Raw genomic sequence first — 17879 nt, forward strand, 5'->3', positions numbered from 1 at the left:
GCCCCGGCCCCCCGCCCCAGAGCTCGCCTCAGCCGCCCCGAGCCTCCATTTTCCCCCCCCTCCTCTTCAGGAGGGGGTGGGAGGGATGGGTCCGCCCAAAGCCCTCCTACTCCGGGAGGGGGTCTGCCGCCTCCCCCGGGGGTCTCCGCAGCTCCGGGTCCCCCTCCCCCACAGTCACCCCCGGCGCCTCAGCGTTTCCCTTTAAAAAAACGGAGCCGCTGGTAGCCGCCGCAGCCGCAGCCGCCGCCGAACGGAGGGCGCATGCGCGGGGAGGGCAGCGGGCGGGAGCGAACCGGGAGCCGAGAGGAGGGAGGCGGGCAGCGCTATTGTGAAAGGGACCGCGGCCGCCGCGAAGGGGGTGGGGAGGGGGCCCCTGGCGCGGGGGCCCGCGAGGGGAGGCCGGGGATGAGGGGCGAGGACCGAGGAGCGTGCGGAGGAGCGGGCGAAGGTGGGCTGCCGAAGGAGGGGCGGGCCGGGGGAGGGTCAGGAGGAGGAAAAAAGGGCGAGCGCGGCCTCGGGTAGCTGGGGAATGCCGAGGCTCCCCGGGAAAACGGGGCGCTAAGGAACCGAGTTGGGAGGAAGGAAGGAGGCTTCGGGAGGCGGGTCGCCCGCCCTTCGTGGCAGCGTACCGAGGTCTCCGCGGAGCCGGCCTGCGCTGGGTGGCCCTTCCCCGCGCACCTTGGCAACGCGCCTGGCCCACTCTGGGGCGGCCCCGCGCCCCTCCTGGTCCGGTCAGGATCCAGGCCCCTCTTGCAACCTGTGGGTCTTTCACGGGGTAGAATTCTAAACCCTCTACCTCGTACGCTCCCCAGCAGTCCCACACTGGCATGGGAGAGAATGAAGTTCTTTGTCTCTAAGGGATTCAGACCAGAAACGGAGGAACCGCTGGGTCTCAGAGGCAGGAAAATCCATGATGCCTGCTGCCCGAGGGAGTTGTTGCCACAACCTCTTTGGGATGAAGTACTGCCAACTACCAACAGTTGTTTCCCAACGGCCATCTCCCCGGCCGCCTTAAGCCGCTCCTAACATCTCGTGGAGGAGGCTCAGGAAGGAAATCTCTGAAGGGATTTGTACCTGTGTGGGGAATAGGGGTGCTTTAGGGTCTTCCTGTTGGAGCATTTCTTCCTATCTCTCCAGGTTCATTTTGTATGTGTGCGCGCCTTCATTTCCAAACAACTTATACCAACAAGTCCTCATAGAGTTCCCTGTGGAAAAATTTAAATAGTCTTAACCGGTTGTTTTTCTTTTCTGTCCGAGGTGTGCCTTTTAAAATCTGTATGGAGATGAAGAAGACAAACATTCTCAGGTCTAATTGTGAAAGCCTCTAATTAAAACTGTTTCTGCCTTGAGAGCCCCAGGCATCAAGCCCTGGAAATTTTAAGCAAATGGGTATCAATGTGTTAAGAAGCCAAGGGAGCCTCAGCCCTCTTCCACCAGACCGAATGGCCTCAGATGTGCAAGGGAAGTATTAGCCTTAAGGATCCCAAGGATTCTAGGATCTGGAGGGTGGGCAGCTTGCAGAACACAATCTCTTTCAGTGTCAGGACATTCCATAACATCTCTATACTTACAACTCCCAAATTTATTTCTTCCTGAACTCATTTCCTTACTTCAAAATCACATTATATGTCCAGCAGAGTCTGGTGTGGGTGTGTGTGTGGGTGTTTTGCTGGGGATCAAGCCCAGGGCCTTGTGCATGCTCAGCCATCTAAAAGCAAGCTTCTGAATATCCCCAACTCATATCCTGCTTCCCCTACACTTCCTCTTTGTCACCCATATTTGATAAATCAGCCATTCCTCTTGCCCTTCAAGACATACATCCAAAGTCCCTACACCTTCTCAGCACATCTACACCTTACACCTTGGTCTAAGTCACAATCTCATATCTATCTTTCTCTCTCTCTTTTCCCCTCTCCCTCTTTCCCTTCTTTTCTCCCCCCCCCCCCTATTGCAGTAACTTTGTAATTGGTCTCTCCTTTCAACCTTTGCCTTCCCCCAATTAGGTCTCCTTTCAGCAGCCATAGTGATCCTGAAAAGATACGATTTACATCATATTCTTGCTCTACTCAAAACTCTCATAACCTCCCATTTCACTTGGACTAAAAGCAAAATCATCATAATGGCCTGTAGGATCTGACCCCTTGGTACTCCTCTCTGACTTCAATGCTTGTGCTCCCCCTTATTTATTCCTCTCTTGCCACACTTACCTCCTTGAAGTCCCTCAAACATCCTGCATGTATCTGTTTAGGTCCTTATACCTGCTGTTTCCTCTACATACAGTACTCTTCAGATATTCACATAATTCCTCCCTTTTTTCAGCTCTTTATTAAGTGTTTTCAGTGGTACCTTCTCTGGCCACTCTAAACTCACAACCCTCTCCAAATTTGCCCTATTTTCTGCTTTATTTTTCTTCTAAGTACTTATTACCCTCTAATATGTAACTTATCCTGTTCATTATCTTCCCCCATTAAAATATGAACTGCATGTATTATTCACTGCTGTGTCCTAAACACCTAGAATCATACCTGGCACAAAGTAAGCATTTAATAAATATTCATTGAATGAGTGAACTGTTTAGATACATGTATTAAGAGAAGACATCTGCCCTTGACCTTTACATTGGTGAGAGTGGCAGTCATGTAACATTAATTGTGTTTTGGGCTGGGCATTGTGGTGCATGCCCGTAATCTCAGTGACTCAGGAGGCTGAGGCAGGAGGATTGCAAGTTCAAAGTCAGCCTCAGCAACTTATTGAGACTCTGTCTCAAAAAATAAAAAGGAAGGGAATATAGCTCAGGAGTTAAGTGTTCCTTATTGTCTTTTTAAAAATGGACCTAGGGGAGAATAAAGTTGTCTAAAAGCTCAGATGAAAACATCATACTATCTGAAAGGAATTGAGGAGGTGACAATTAAGATGGGTCTTGAAGGTTTAGATCACAAGAGGGCATTTTCAGGCAGGTAAGAACTTTGCAAAAGCATGGGAAAAAAGGATATATCAGAGAAGTTGACTGGCATGTAGCTTGGATATAGAAGGCAGATACATTGGGTTGGTGAATTAAGAAGGTCTGAAGTCCCAACTAAGAAATGTATAACTTGGCTGGGTATAGTGGCACATGCCTATAATCCCAGTGGCTTAGGAGAATCGCCTCAGCAACTTAGACCCTGTCTCTAAATAAAATATAAAAAACGGCTGGGATGTTGCTCAGTGGTTAAGCATCCCTACATTCAATCCCCAGTACCAAAAAAAAAAAAAGTATAATTTCCAGCCATGTGAACCACAGAAAGATTTCCTTTTAGCAAAGTATGAAATGATTAGATTTGTATTTGTGAAAGCCATGATATCTGGGTTTCTGCAGGAAAAGCAGAGGCCAACTTGAAGGCTGTTAGTCCAGGTATGAGATGACAAGTGATTAATGTAAGGTGCCGGTGGCAATAGATAGTGGCAATAGAATGGCAGGTGGGAGACTAAGCTGTTAAGAGCAAAGGTGTGAAATCGCAAGAAGCAATCACAATTCCAACATTTATTGGCTGTGTTTTACTCAACTTCTCTACCTTAGTTTCCCTATCTGTAAAATGACTATAATAGAACTTTGCCTTAGAGGGTTATTTTGAAAATTAAATGAAATATGTATAGTTGTTTGGTTTTTCTGGTACTGGGGATTAAATTCAGGAAGGTTCTTCTTTTGAGCTACCTCCCCAGTGCTTTTTTATTTTATCTTTTGGTACTCAGAATTGAATCCAGGGACACTTTGCCGCAAAGTTACATCCCATCCTTTTTTCTTTAAGAGAGAGTCTTGCTAAATTGCTGAGGCTGGCCTTGAACTTGTAACTCTCCAGTCTTAGCCTCCTGAGTTACTAGGATTATAGGCATGTGTCATCATGCCCAGGTCTATTCTATTTTATTTTAGGGTCTTGCTAAATTGCCCAGGCCAGCCTCTACTTTGTGTTCCTCATCCCTCGGCCTCCTAAGTCACTGGCATCATAGGCATGTGTCATTGCACCCTGCTCCTACCTATCCTTTTTTTTTTTTTTTTTTGGTACTGGAGATTGAACCTAGGAGCACTTAACCACTGAGCCACATCGCCAGCCCTTTTTATTTTTTATTTTGAGATCCTGAGGATGGCCTTGAATTTGCAATCCTGCATCAGCCTCCTGAGTCACTGGGATTACAGGCATGTGGCTTCCTACCTACCTATTCTGGAAGGACCAGACTATTTTAGGCTTTGACTGCTAGAGGGTCTTTTTTTTCATTCCTCTATTCTGCTACTGTAGTTGGAAAGCAGCCTCAGAAAATGATATGAATATGGCCATGTTACAATGAAACTTTACTATATAAAACTTGAATTTGATGTAATTTTCATGTCATGAATTATTTTAAAAATTTCAAATGCTTAAAAATTCTTAAACTGAACATGGTGGTGCACATCAGTAATCCCGGCTACTCAGGAAGCTGAGGCAGGAGAATCACATGTTCAAGGCTACCCTGGGCAATTTAGCCAGAGAGACCCTGACTCAATAAGATAACAAGGACTGGGGATGAAGCTCAGTGGTAGAGCATTTGCCTGGCATTGCAAGGGCCTGGGTTTAATCCCTAGTACCAACAACAACAACAACAACAAAAAAACTGAAAATGTTCATGAAAAAGTTCTTAGCTTGCGGGACAAAAAAAAGCATTGAGCCAGATGTGACCTTCTGGCTGCCCACACCTGATTTAAGAGACAACTAAACAGGAATCAGTCTGACAAAATGGGGGAGGAGCAATATTTAGTACCCATTATGGATCAATGTAGGGTGAATAAGCTGTTATTGAGATGATAAAACTTTGTTTTTTTGTGTTAAAATGTACTTCCTTTTGTGAAAGGATGATAGTAAACAGCAGTTGATGGTGGTAGTTTTTTGTTAGTCTTGTTTTTTGCAGTACTGGGGATTGAACCTGGTGACCTCTACCACTGAGCTGCACTCTGCTCTATTTATTTATTTATTTATTGTTTTTTGTACTGGAGATTGAACCCAGTGGCACTTTACCACAGCCATATCCCTCGCCCCTTTATATATTTTATTTAGAGATAGGGTCTCACTGAGTTGCTTAGGGCCTCACTAAATTGCGAGACTGGCCTTGAATTCACTATCCTTCTGTTCCCCCAAATTGTTTGGATTACAGGCCTGCGCCACTGCTCCACTGCTCCCCACTTCTTTATTGACAATGAGGAAGTGAGGTTTCTAAAAGTAAAGGCTAAGAGGGAGAAAGTGGAGTGGCTGTTAGCCTAAGAAAACGGTTTAGGACCCATAAATCAAGTCCCTAAATAGTCTTCTATTTTATCTCTAATGGGATAATGACCCCTCGTTTTGCCCTCTGGCCAATAGTATGGAGAGAGTTAAACCAACTTTTTAACCACCCTTCCTAGGCTTATGTAGAATGGCAGGATTCCATTTGATGAACTCCATTCTTTGAAAAAAATGCCTATGGTATGGAAAGAGCATGCAGAGCGCCCTTTTACCTGCCTGGGCCTTGGTTTTCCCAGACTAAAAAGAAAATTTAAATAGATCACCTTTAAGTCTCTCCCAGCTTTATGACTATAAAGCGGCATTTTCCTACTAACAGTGGGGCAGAACTAGGTATTAAAAAGCGGAGACTTGTTTTGGCTTCATCCCAGGGAGAGAGGATTCATCTGGGCGGCTTCCTGAGGTTCTCGGAAAGGTAAATAAAGACTGGAGTTGTGGGGCTGGGCTACTGCCAGCCACGCACGAAAAGAGACCACAGCCAGAGAGGCCACCTTTCCCTTCTCTGGGAGAGTGGGGGATGGAAAACCAGTATGGAGCCACACTGGCTTCCGGCTCCAAATTCTGGCCGGGCTCAGAGATCTTTCTGGCAGAAACTCAGCCCTGCGTTCCAGCAGGCCTCCGCAAATCACGATGCTCGTGTGCTTCTCCCCTTCCCCTCCTTGAGGGCCTCTCCGAGGGGAAAGCACACCTCCCTGCTGCCTTTTTTTTTTTTTTAAATAAAATCACAACTCAAATTTGGTTATTTTTCTCCGTCTGCAGGCCCCGCCAAAACTTTCAGCGCGTTCCGCCCACTCCACGTGGACCTCCCTTCCCTGTCCCAGCAGCCCCTGCGAGAGCCCCCACCCCCAACACGTGATCAATTGTTATGTTTCCTTCCTGGGGCCTCCTTTTAGCTGGCACCAGCTAACAACCGAACAAAAGTGCCCCCTTCAGGATGGTTGTGGGGCAGCATCCTGTGGGGGTTGTCGAGGGCTCTAGTACAATAGGGGAACGAAACTTCCTCTGCTTAAAGATTTCATATCCTTATAGTTCCCTGGCCAATCACTTTAAGAATTTCACAACTAAAAGATGGGACAGACTATGGATGTCTCTCAGTGGTAGTAAGCAGCTCGAAGTCCTGGGTTCTATCCCCACAATTCCTCCTCCCCACCCTAACCCCCAGAAAAAAGAGAAATTCAAGAGAAGGGATAACAACAACAAAAAGGTGTAGTTGGGGAAAGTTTTTAATTCTGTAGCTGCAAGTTTGTTACTTCTCTAACTCCATTTCCCCTAGAGTTCTTCGTGATGTTGGGAGAAAGCTCAGATCCTCTCATACCAGACAAGGGTCAAGAGTTCCCTAATTATGGGCTGGGTGATACAGGGCCTCTCCTAGGGTGGGTAAGCTGGTCCTGGCCTCTTCCACCACCCCCTTCCCTAAATAGTTCTCTCCGTGTGGATGACAGATTACTTCTAAAACAGAATCTCTCCCTCTTCCAGCACTTAGGGAACATTTACTCTGGAAGGAAAGAGGCTGCAGGAGATAGTGTTAGAGGAAGGAGTGGACAGCCTAGTAAAAAAAAATTAGTCCAGAGGGAAGTGTTAGTGTAAAGAATAAGGGAGCTAACCAGGAAAATAGGTCAAGTGAAGCCAAAAAGAGAGAATGAGTTTTCTTGGGAAAAATTCTGACATAGACTTTGTCCAGTTTTCACCCTAATGAGATGTGGCCTTAAAGAGCTGTATAGGGAATTGGGGGTTATGGAACACAGGGGAAGGAGTTGTAAGCGATGCTCAGAGGGGAAAAGGTAGGGCTAAGTAGTGTGGGGAGAGAAGAACAAATTTAAACTCAGAATTATCGTGGGGCCATTTGTCCACCAAGGTCACAGGGGTTATGAATAGCAGATGGCCCAAGAGCTACAAGCCTTGGAGCCCAAGAAAGGGGAACTCATGGTAGACAAACAGCACACTAACCAGGGGCATGTTAAGGAGCAAGGCATGGAAGGAATGGGAGGATTCCCAAGGCACCTACTTTCATGGGAGCCAGCCCCAAAACGATCAAGCTAGAAGATTGAGGACTCTGACCCGGACACTTGCTCTCCTATAACTCAGCATCTGTCAGCGCTCCCATTACCAGGTGCTATTTCCAGAGTTTGGATCTTAGGAGGAGGAAAAGGGAGGGGCGAGGTGGAGCGGCAACGGGAGACTGGATGGGTTCCTCCCCTAGCCCAGGTGCAGTGCCAGATTTTAGCCACTCGGGGGCTCTCGAGCTCAACCAGAGCCCCAGAGTAAAGAAATGAGAAAGCAAGCAAGCTACGGAGCCTCTAGAGGACAACTTGGGACGTCAGGGATGACCCTGAGCAGAGAGGTGACCCAGGGGTCACCTGCTGTAAGACTACAGGCCCTTTGCATGGTCACTGGAAGGCATCCAGTCTCAACCCTCCCCTCTAAAAGGAACGCATGACACTCGGAACTAACTCCCCACCTCTCAGCTTTGTGGTCATTTCCTCTCCTGCTAGTTTCCTTCCTTCTCCCATCCTCACGGTGGGAACCATCCCCCAGCCTGTCAGCGTCCTGAGGAATGCTCTCCCAGGCCGGGTGCCAAGCCGTGAACTTCCTGGGTTTTTGGGAGTGGCTTGGCCAAGGGAAAGCCCTTTGAACAGGAGAGTCACCCAGTGCTACACAGCCTGCCCACTCCCCCCACCCCCACCAAGCTAAATGCTCATCTGTCATACTCTGTCATCACCAGCACCACCTACTTCCCCCTCACCACCATAGGATTTCCTTGCCAGGACAAAACATCCACAACCTGGCAGTAGTGGCCATCCTGAACATCATGGCTTATAGTGAGCTGGAGGGAAGGCACCTATTTCAAAACCTGCTTTCCCCATTCTGGAGGCCTGTAGCTGGTAGGAGGGATTCAGTTGCCAAAGTCCTGGGTTATAAATGATGATTCATCCCTGGAGCTCCTTCTGGATCCTTTTTCAGAAGCGTTGAGTTTAAAGAAGTACCTGGTCTCTGTACAGGTAAGCCCAAGAGTGAGCAAATCTGACCTCCACTCAGCCTCCATTTCCATTAAATAAATCAACTGAGATCTCATCACGACTGAGGAAATCTTTCTGTTAAGCAAACGAGTGGGTTCAGCAAGAATGGGGAGCAGACAAAAAATTCTCAGATCTCATGAATAGAGACCAAGCCTGAAGGGGTCCTCTAGCTCCTATCTAAAGGGTCACTGTTCAGAAATGTTTTTTCACTTGGAGGAGAAGACTCTTAAGGTATTATTCACAAAGCCCCTTAGATAACAAAGTGAGAAATCAGTTCTGTGGCGCCCTCTGCCTCACAGTCCCTCACTGCCACTTTTGCAGCCTATCTGCCTGACGTCACCATCTGTAGACCTGTGCCAGATTCCCAAGTTCCTATCTTGAAACCTCAGCCCCCACACCCAGGGCCTAGGGGAGAACCAATGTAGGTCACTGCAGCTGAGCCTGCAGGGCTGTCTGCTCCCTGAGCCCAGAGCCTGTCAGGCATAGAGAGAAAACCTTGCAGAGAAGCAAAAGAAAGAGTTCTATGAGAATCAGAAGAAAAGATATTCCTGAGAAAATGAAGGACGGAGAAACCAGGAGTCAACTGGTCTGGTCGGAGCTGAGACAGTAACAGGAGCTCTGCACTTGTGTTGTCTGTGACAGAGAGAAGGCCAGAGGAGAGGGGCTGGGTGTAGCTCCCATCCCTGACTCTTGCCCCCTTCTCCCCTGCTCTGTTTGCCTGTGTAAGGGGACCCTTTGAATCTGATGTCCATTCCCCCTTTCTCCAGTCACTTTCCAGACTCGGGTTTCATTCTTAGGAGCTTTTGTGACTTGCCTCAGAGACCCTCTGCTTCCTCTGGTCACAGTTTCTGGGTCTCAGGAAGCTGGAGTAGGCCAGAGTTGTCCCCACCCTCTTCTATTGAAGGACTTTTCCTGCTTATTATCTGTTAAACTCATTTTGCCCATGGAACTTCCAACCCTGTGGGACCTCATTCCTTTTCTTGATTCTCCCTAACATTGCCTCTGAGATCCAAGGAGTATGTGTTTGTGTATTCATACGTGCATGGCCCTCATCCTTTTAGTTACCCATGGAAAGTCAAGTGTCTATGGCTATAACTAGCTCAGCAACCCCATGACTAGCAAAAATAGACAAGAAAACAATTTATACCTTCAGCCTCAAAGCTATTTAAAACACAATTAGTTGTTCTAAAGGAGACACAGGACAGGAAGAAAAATAGGTAAGATGGAAGAAGGACGTAGTATTTCTCTTTCCCTCTTTCTTCCCCCAGTATGGTCCATTCACCTTTGAGATCTTAGCAACTCCTTACCCCACTACTGTTGTGCCATTTGCTCTCATTTATTCCTTGCGCATAGGAGACATTCAATAAATGCTTTTTACGCTGAGTCAAACTAAAACTGATCATGCTTTCTGGCTGAAATTTGAGATGAAGCTATATAAAGGGGAAAGGTAGACACATCCCCAAGATCTGATCTACATTCTTCTGAAGGAAACTACACCCAGATCCCAGGTTTCCAGACCTCAGGGTGCATCAGAATCACGGGAAGGGCTTGCTAAAAGAGATTGCTAGGCTCTGCCCCGCGGAGTTTCTGATTCAGTAGAAGGAATGGGGCTGAGGATTTACATCTCTTACAAGTTCCCAGGTGATGCTGGCCCCGCTACTGATGCTGAGAACTATTGTCTTAGAGAATTCCAGCCCCTCACTTCAGTGTTCACCCAAGATAGTCCCGACTTTATATAACTCAGGGAATGGGTGAGAATAGTGAGCACGTGACTCCTGCTTAGCCCTCCATCACAGGGTGCTAAGAAAGAGTGAGGACAAGCATAAGTTGATCTCAGACTGATTATCTATGCTATCTCTTTTTTAAATAGTCCATTGACTCCATCTTTACTGAAAGTCACTTCCCAAAAACATGTTTTGCAGCAGCAGCAGAGCATTAGGAATTTCCTGTGGCGAGGCAGCGCCAGTGCCGGGAGGGGTGGAGGCAGTGCTAAGCGATCGACCGCCTTCCCTTGGCTCGGGCAGGGCCACGTGCCCCACCCCCTCGCTTGCACATGTCTCCGCCGCCACCACCGCAGCAGCCGGGCTGTTTATGAGCGAGTTGTTGTGGTAGAAATGGAGCAGGCTGCACATGCCCGGGCCATGTGACCCGGGCAGCCCGCGTGAGCCTCCAGCCGGCACAAACACACACGGTCCTGTCCTCCAGCGGCCAGAGAAACGGGAGGCAAGAAGAGGAAGGAGTGAAAGGGCACTGGGCTCCCTTGTCTCCTGGCCCTATATCCTGCTTCTGTCCTTTTGTCTCTCCTGAGCCACCAGGGAGCAAACACCAGCAAGGAAACATGGTTTCCCCACGCATATTCTCCTCCCACGCTGTCCTTTGGCATTTTACATAGCCCAGAAACTGAACCCCCAAAAGAACAAAGGGCTGCCCCAAGCCAAGAGGGCAGAATCTCCCACCCCAGCCCCTTCTGCTGATGTGCTGATAAAAGCCCAGAGCCAAAACTTGGTTTTCCTGCAACCTGGGCTCCCCACATCAGGCTACCCTGTCCCCTCTTTCTAGGAAGGAGGATGCCACACATGCATGCAGCTAGTGCCCACTCCAGGATTAGAACAAGGAGAATTTGGGGGTTTGTGGGATCAGGGACTTGAAGCAAAGTTCCTTTCTGCAGCTGTGGTCTGTTAAGAGGACAGGAAGGGAGTGGGGAGGACCCAAAGGCAGAGGATGGGTAGGAGGGGGAGAACTAAGGGCTTTTGCACGGATTCCTGTCCAGCTGGAGAACAAATGAGGTGCAAAAGACAATTTCAATTTCTGTCCCTCACTGAGGTGCCCCCTCTCTCACACACCTGGCATTCTAACCCCCAGACCCCCACTTTTAGCCCTCTGTTCCCACCCACTGCCTGTGACCCTCATTCTGAGCAGCAATGCTTCTTGCTGGGATGGGAGACTGTGCTGGAGTCAAGCGGACAGTAGGTTAGCAGGAACAAGCAAATGAAATGAGCACGACCCACATTTCCTCATCGCACCAAAACTTCGTAGATCCTGCATTGCAGAGCTAGCGCTTTTTTTTTTTTTTAATCTCCGCTGGGCCCCTACACACGTCTGCATTTTTGCAACCAGCACAGATTTTTTTTTTTTCCAGGGTGCAAACTGTGCATTCTAATGAGCCAAAGCTCCTTCCTGCGGCATTGAAAAATCTTTCTGGCAAATTGCTTCTTCCTCCCTCCCCCCCTAATTTAGAAGAGGGAGAAGGATCCCAAATTTATGAAGTTGCATCCTCTCCCTCTCCTTCGTCTGCCTCCCTCCCCCAAGATATTGCAGTCCTTCCAGTCCAACTAACAGCTGCAGATCAGGGGAGAGGGGCAGGAGGAGGGAAAGTGAGCCTTGTTCCATCTTTCCAAGCAGGCTGAGCTGGCTGGTGGGGTGGGGGTTGCTTTTTTTCCTGGGCAGCCCATTGCACCCCCTCCCCTCATCCCAGTCAGTGTTTATATAAGCCTCCCAGAAGCTACACATGGCCCCTAATGCCGGCCCTCGCCTCAGCTCCTCTGAGGTCCATCCTGATCACAAGGATTGTCATGACTCTCTGGCCTCCACAGGCAGCTGCATGGAGATCTGCAGAAGCCCAAAGAAGAGGGAGATGCTGGACAAGGAGAGGGTTTGAAATGCATCTTGGGGTAAGAGGTGGAGACAGAGGCAGGCATACAGGTACACCATCACACACATGTATACATAACATATGCACACAAAGACACACGCACTCCCCTCTATCTCAGTTCACAGAGGCTCAAGGACAGCCAATAGACAGGCACAGTGACCTGGAAGATGATACCACCAGTGGGTTCCAGTAGCAGCATAGCAGAGTGAACAGGAAGGAGACTGGCATTGCATGTGCTGGATGCCACTACCCTCTAACCAGGAAGACGCGTTCCATGACAGAAAATGGGTCACCTGGGGCTTAGTCCTCCAATGCCAAGGACACTCCATGCCACCTTCAGGATCTTATGATGTCTGTGGGATCCTTGACTCTGAGATGGGGGAACCCTCCTTTGGGTTCCCCAAAGAATCTGCTGGAGAAGCATCTGTCCAGGATGGTAGTTGTAGAGATGCACTTTGCTCAAGTAAGTAAATGGGGAAGTCAGAAGTTCCCTCCTTAGGGCTTTGTACACAATTTCTGTCCTTGGTGGTCTTCTATTCTTTCAATCAATCGGATTTTTTTTAATGACATTTATTTATTTATTTGGTGCTGAGTATCGAACCCAGTGCCTCACAAGCATTCTACCACTGAGCCACAACCCCAGCCCCAATCAGTTCTTAATATAGCACTGGAAGATAGCACCATGGAACACTAAAGGGCCCTGACCTACCTTTCCATTTATTCCCCTGTCAGCTACAGACCCCAAAAGTCTGGGGCTGGAGTAAGGAAGAAAGTTCAGATGTTTGCTTTGTTACTCACCTCTAAAGCAGTCTACGTGGGAGATTTTTAGGTTGCCTGGTTGTTTTGGGTTTTGCACTCTACTGTGGCCTCTTCCCAACTTTATAACCAGACAAGATGAATGTAGGAGGGAGAAAAGGAAATGTTTAAGGAAAGAGGACATGTTGGAGTTAAAAAAAAAAAGAAAGGTTCTAAGCTGGGTATGGTGGCCCACACCTGTTATCCCAGCAGCTCAGGAGGCTGAGGCAGGAGGATTCCAAGTTCAAAGCCAGCTTCAGCAATTTAGGGAGCCCTCAGCAACTTAGTGAGACCCTGTCTCAAAATAAAAATAAAAAGGGCTGGGGATGTAGCTCAGTGGTTAAGTATTCTTGGGTTAAATCCACAGTACCAGAGAGAGAGAGAGAGAGAGGGAGAGAGAGAGAGAGAGAGAGAAGGGTTGGGGGGAGGTTCTGAGCCAGTGTGTGATGCACGCCTGTCAACCAGCTCTGGAGGCAGGAGGATCACAAGTTGAAGGCCAGCCTGGGCAACACACTGAGACCCTGTTTCAAAAAGCAGGTGGGGAGAGTCTAGGCATAGCTCAGTGGTAGAGCCTAGCATGAGTGAGGCCCTGGGTTGCATACGCAGCATCACAAAAATAAATAAATAAAAGAGATTCTAGGAAGCTGAGATTCTTGTCCGGGCAGGAACAAGGGATGCGCCAGACTTCTGTTCTTGATGATACACTTCACTTCCAAGCACCATCATTACTTGGGGAAACACTAGGATCATTTTGCTGCTCAGAAGTGCACCCTGGAGTAACTAGTCTCTCTGGGAGGGGCAGTGTTGCCAGTGGAAAGAATTTGGACTTCAGACCTGGTGTTGAATCCCCAGCACAGCCATGCTCATCATGATGTGGATAATGGTAGTTCAAGAGGGGTTGAGGAGTATCTGGGTGCCGTGGTGCACACCTGTAATCCCAGTGGCTTGGGAGGCAGAGGCAGGAGGATCGTGAGCTCAAAGCCAGCCTTAGTAAATTAGTGAGGCCCTAAGCAACTCAATGAGATCCTGCCTCTAAATAAAATATTAAAAAGGGCTGGGGATGTGGCTCAGTGGTAAAGCACCCTTGGGTTCAATCCCCATACCAAAAAAAGGGGGAGGGGGACTGGGAGTTTTAGTCCCTTGAATAATCTCCATTAACTCAGTCATTCTTTCATATGACATCGTCTCAGTCTTAAATGCTAGGCAAATACAGCTTCAAGACTAACTACCTAGCCCCTCTGGCCCCTTGCACAAGTTAGTAAACATCTGTAAATCTCAGTTTTCCATCTCTAAAATAAGAATACCACCTACAGCATAGGGTTGTTGTGAATATTAAGTGAAATAATGTGCATATTTAGCACAGCGTCTGGCATAGTTGGTACTTAATAAATTGGTACTTAATACATGTTTATTATTTCCTTTCCTTGGAAAGAGTAGTAGTTAGGTAAAGATAGAATCAGAGAGGTTGGGACTGGGGCTGAGGCTCTGGCTCAGTAGAGCACTTGGCGAGCACTTGCCTAGCACATGTGAGGCATTGGGTTCGATCCTTAGTCACCGCATACAAAAATAAATAAAATAAAGGCATGCTGTTCATCTACAACTATAATAAATTTTTTTTTTAAAGATATAGAGTCTGAGGTGAAATACATCCATGAAACCACCCTTGATTCATGCCTCACCTTCTCTCATACCATCTCCCCAAAGAGCAAGGTAGCTCGAATTTTGTTCCTCCTCTAGAATGTCTTGAAGTTCTCCCCAGACACTGAAGATTTGGGTGGGGTAAAGAAAGCAAGCTGGCCTTTTAGAGATCAGGAAAAGGATCTAGGAGGGCAGGGAATGAATCTCTCCCAGGTACACAGCTGGTTCCTTGATTTGGGGGCATCCCCAGGGTTTCTGTTCCAGGTTTGCATCACCTGGGCAGACAGGTTTTTACCCTGGGCAATGGTTCCTTGGTGAGAAAGGAGGGGGATGGGAAGGCACCTACTGAAGTCTGACCTGTTTTCAGCAAGGACCCACCCTCAGTCAGTCAGTCAAGCAGTCAATCCAAGATTTAGGCCACCCAAGAGTTGCATGGGGCGTTGCCCTGTTACCCAGAACAATCTACTGGCAAGGAGGAGAGATCTTGGATCAAACACACACCCACAAACACTCACAGCATTCATACTCACATTCAAATGTGCAGTCTCACACTCACAATCATAGAATCACATGCAGACACACTCACCAGAACTTAAAACTCCAGATCCTTTTTCTTCCTCTATCTCTCTTGTCTTTCCCAGAATCTAGGAAAATTAAAGACATATTTGGAAACACACACATGAAGGATCCATTGCAGCCCCTAAATGGTGGGTCAGTCTCTGCAATCCCAGATTCTGAGGAATCTGAGTGGAAGTGTATGTAATATGGATCCAGGACTGTGTCTTGCTGAGCACTGTTCATTGAATGTGGTCCCTTCTTGGGCTAAACTGGGCCATGGGTGCAATGATGTATTTGTGGATGTTTGCATGGGGCGTGTATGTGTGTGTGTGTGTGTGTGTGTGTGTGTGTGTAAATGTAGAAGTGCACTGGAATGTCCAGCTGGTGGTAGGGAGAGGAATATGGTGTTGAGATATACCTGTTGTCTAAAGGCCAAGATTGAGGTCAAAGAGAGATTATGAATCTACTCCAGATTCCCAAAAGCCAGACAACCCAGTCTTCCAAACTCCAGTTTGTTGGCTCTGGGTCCCCTACTCTCTGCTCTCCCAGCAGCTGCTAGTACAAAAAGTAGTCTGGTGGACACACTAAAAGCTTCTGGAGCCAAGGGATAGCCCTGCCTTTCATTCTGTATCCTTCTGACTCATTGCAGAAGGAAGACTCAGCCAGGCACCACAGTGCACACCTGTAATCCCAGCAACTTGGGGAGCTGAGGCAGGAGGATCATAATTTTTGTGGCCAGCCTCAGTTATTTAATGAGACCCTGTCTCAAAATAAAAAAAATAAAAATGACTTGGGATGTGGCTCAGTGGTTAAGTGTCCCCTGGGTTCAATTCCATCTGTAGTTTAAAAAAAAAAAAAAAGATGAGGAAGAAGAAAAGAAGGAGGAGAAGGAGAAGAAGAAGGACCCCAAGTTACTCTTTTTTTAAGGGGGACTAGGTATTGGACCCGGGGTGCTTAACCACTGAGCCACATTCCCAGCCTTTTTATTTTTTGAGACAGGGTTTGCTAAACCCCCTAGGCCATCCTCCTGACTCAGCCTCCCAAGTAGCTGGGACTATAGGCATGAACTACCATGCTCAGCCAAAATTTATTTTTTTGCCCTATATGAAGTACAGAGGAAGGAGGGAGCAGAGGTAACCTCTCTGCTTGGTTTCCTCCCTCCCAGCCTCTGCCTTCATACCTCACACAGACTGCAAAACAACCCAACTTCTTGCCAAGAGTAGAGTTAGGCCAACTGAATTTTCAGCTCTTGCTGCCTCAGCCTCCTCCTTCTTACTGGTTGAAAATTCAGGGAGGGAATCTTGACCCCTGCCCTTCCCCTCTAGAGACAAATACTCAGCAAGTAGCCAGGGAGTGGGCAGGACCACCACAGTCACAAACAGCAGAGGGTCTTGGGAGGGGCCAAGAGTGTTTGCCAGTGGCAGTGTTAGGACCAGTGGGGAGCTAGACATCACCATAGGGACACTGATTTTGAGTTCAGCCCTGACAGATACCTGAGTTGGGGCCCTGGCCCTGGCTATGGGGTAGAGTCAGGAGGGTTGCAAAAAGCAGGCAGCCCAGTTTTCCCTCCAAAGTCCCCTGGGAGGAGGGAGAGGGGGTGGAGGCTGAGCTCAGAACCAAGTTTTCCTGAAAAGTCTCTTTCCTTATTTCTCCTAGCCCCTCCCAGTTCCTCCCACGCTCAGCAGCAGCTTCCAGGCTCTGGGCCCTAGAGCCAGGGCAGGCCGGAGAAAAGTCCACTGCCTTCTCTTTTGCTTTTGTTGAAGGCAGGGGAACAAAGCGAAAGCCTAGGCTATTCCAGGGAACCAATCTTCTGCTGGGAGTCAGAGGGTCATTGGTTAAGCCAGCTGCCAACCTCACTGGTCTCACTAGCCAGCTTTTTTCTTGGTGAACCCCCGCCCCACTTTTTCCCTTCCTCTCTCCCTTCCTTTCTTTTTTTTTTTTTTTTTTTTTTTTTTGAGATGGAATCTCTTTATGTTGCTCAGGGTGGTCTTGAACTCATGGGCTGAAGTGATACTCCGCCTCAGCCTCCTGAGTAGCTGGGACTACAGATGTGTACCACCACACAGAGCCCTTATTCTTTTCTCTGCCTCTTTAGTGGCTGTCATGGCTACCCTGTGAACAAATGGAAAAGGGCTTCCTGCATGAAGAAGATCCTTCCTAGAAGTACTAGAGTGGAGGATTTGGCAGGAGCAGCAGGGGGCTCAGGTTCACCTGGTTGCTTGAGAAAGCTCCTGGTTGTCCCTTACCCAAGCCATCAGAGAGGACAGAGCTCTGCTGGAGAACTGGAGACTTTTTTTCTTCTTCTTCTTTTTTGGGTAGCTTTAGGGATTGAACACAAAGTTTTGTATATGCTGGGCAAGTGCTCTACCACTGAGCTACATCCCCAAACCCTGGGGACTTTTTTTAACTGCTGTGGTAGTTGCTACTCTGAAGGAAGATACTGGCAGTTTCTGAGCTCTGTTCAGTGTTTCACTGGCACATCTACCCATCTCCCTGATGTACCAGGTGGGCAGATGAAGCTAGTAATGGATGCCTGAACTTGGGTTAATTTCTAAGCTTCATTTTCCTCTTTAGTAAAAGAAAGGAAGATTAAAATGATCTTCCTATTCTCCTGTTACCTTTTGTGGAATCCACAGGCCACTCTCAAGGGCTGTGGGTGAAGGGTGGGGGCTATTATTCCTCCCCCAGGGCCGGGCCTCACCTCTGCTCCATTATTTGAGGACCTCAAAGCACTTTCACCATGAAGTTTCCCTGGGTTGTCCTTTTTATTTCCCAGACAAAGGGAAATGACTCACCTCGAAGTCACCTCGAGTGGGTGGGGTGGTGTCATACAAGCAAACAGGGAGTCCCTAGGGATATCCCAGCTCCATGACACTCTTTTCCCTTGGGGTGTTCTCCCTAAAAGGAGTAGAAGGGGAAAGGGGTCACATTGCCTTT

General features: G+C 48.1%; 1 long non-coding RNA gene across 2 annotated transcripts; it reads right to left on the reverse strand.

Moving 5' to 3' along the window:
- Positions 1–15: 15 nt before the first annotated feature.
- LOC124980229 (uncharacterized) lies at positions 16–17841 on the reverse strand. Of its 2 annotated transcripts, none has more exons than XR_007107758.1 (4): positions 17738–17841; positions 14971–15028; positions 1075–1205; positions 16–765 (listed from the first exon to the last, which is right to left on the reverse strand). It is a non-coding gene; the product is annotated as an uncharacterized LOC124980229 (long non-coding RNA). The 2 variants fall into 2 exon arrangements; XR_007107759.1 differs by having other exon boundaries at positions 869–1205.
- Between the last annotated feature and the right edge of the window lie 38 nt (positions 17842–17879).

This window comes from Sciurus carolinensis, chromosome 3, assembly GCF_902686445.1.
Source record: "Sciurus carolinensis chromosome 3, mSciCar1.2, whole genome shotgun sequence".
NCBI lineage: Eukaryota > Metazoa > Chordata > Mammalia > Rodentia > Sciuridae > Sciurus > Sciurus carolinensis.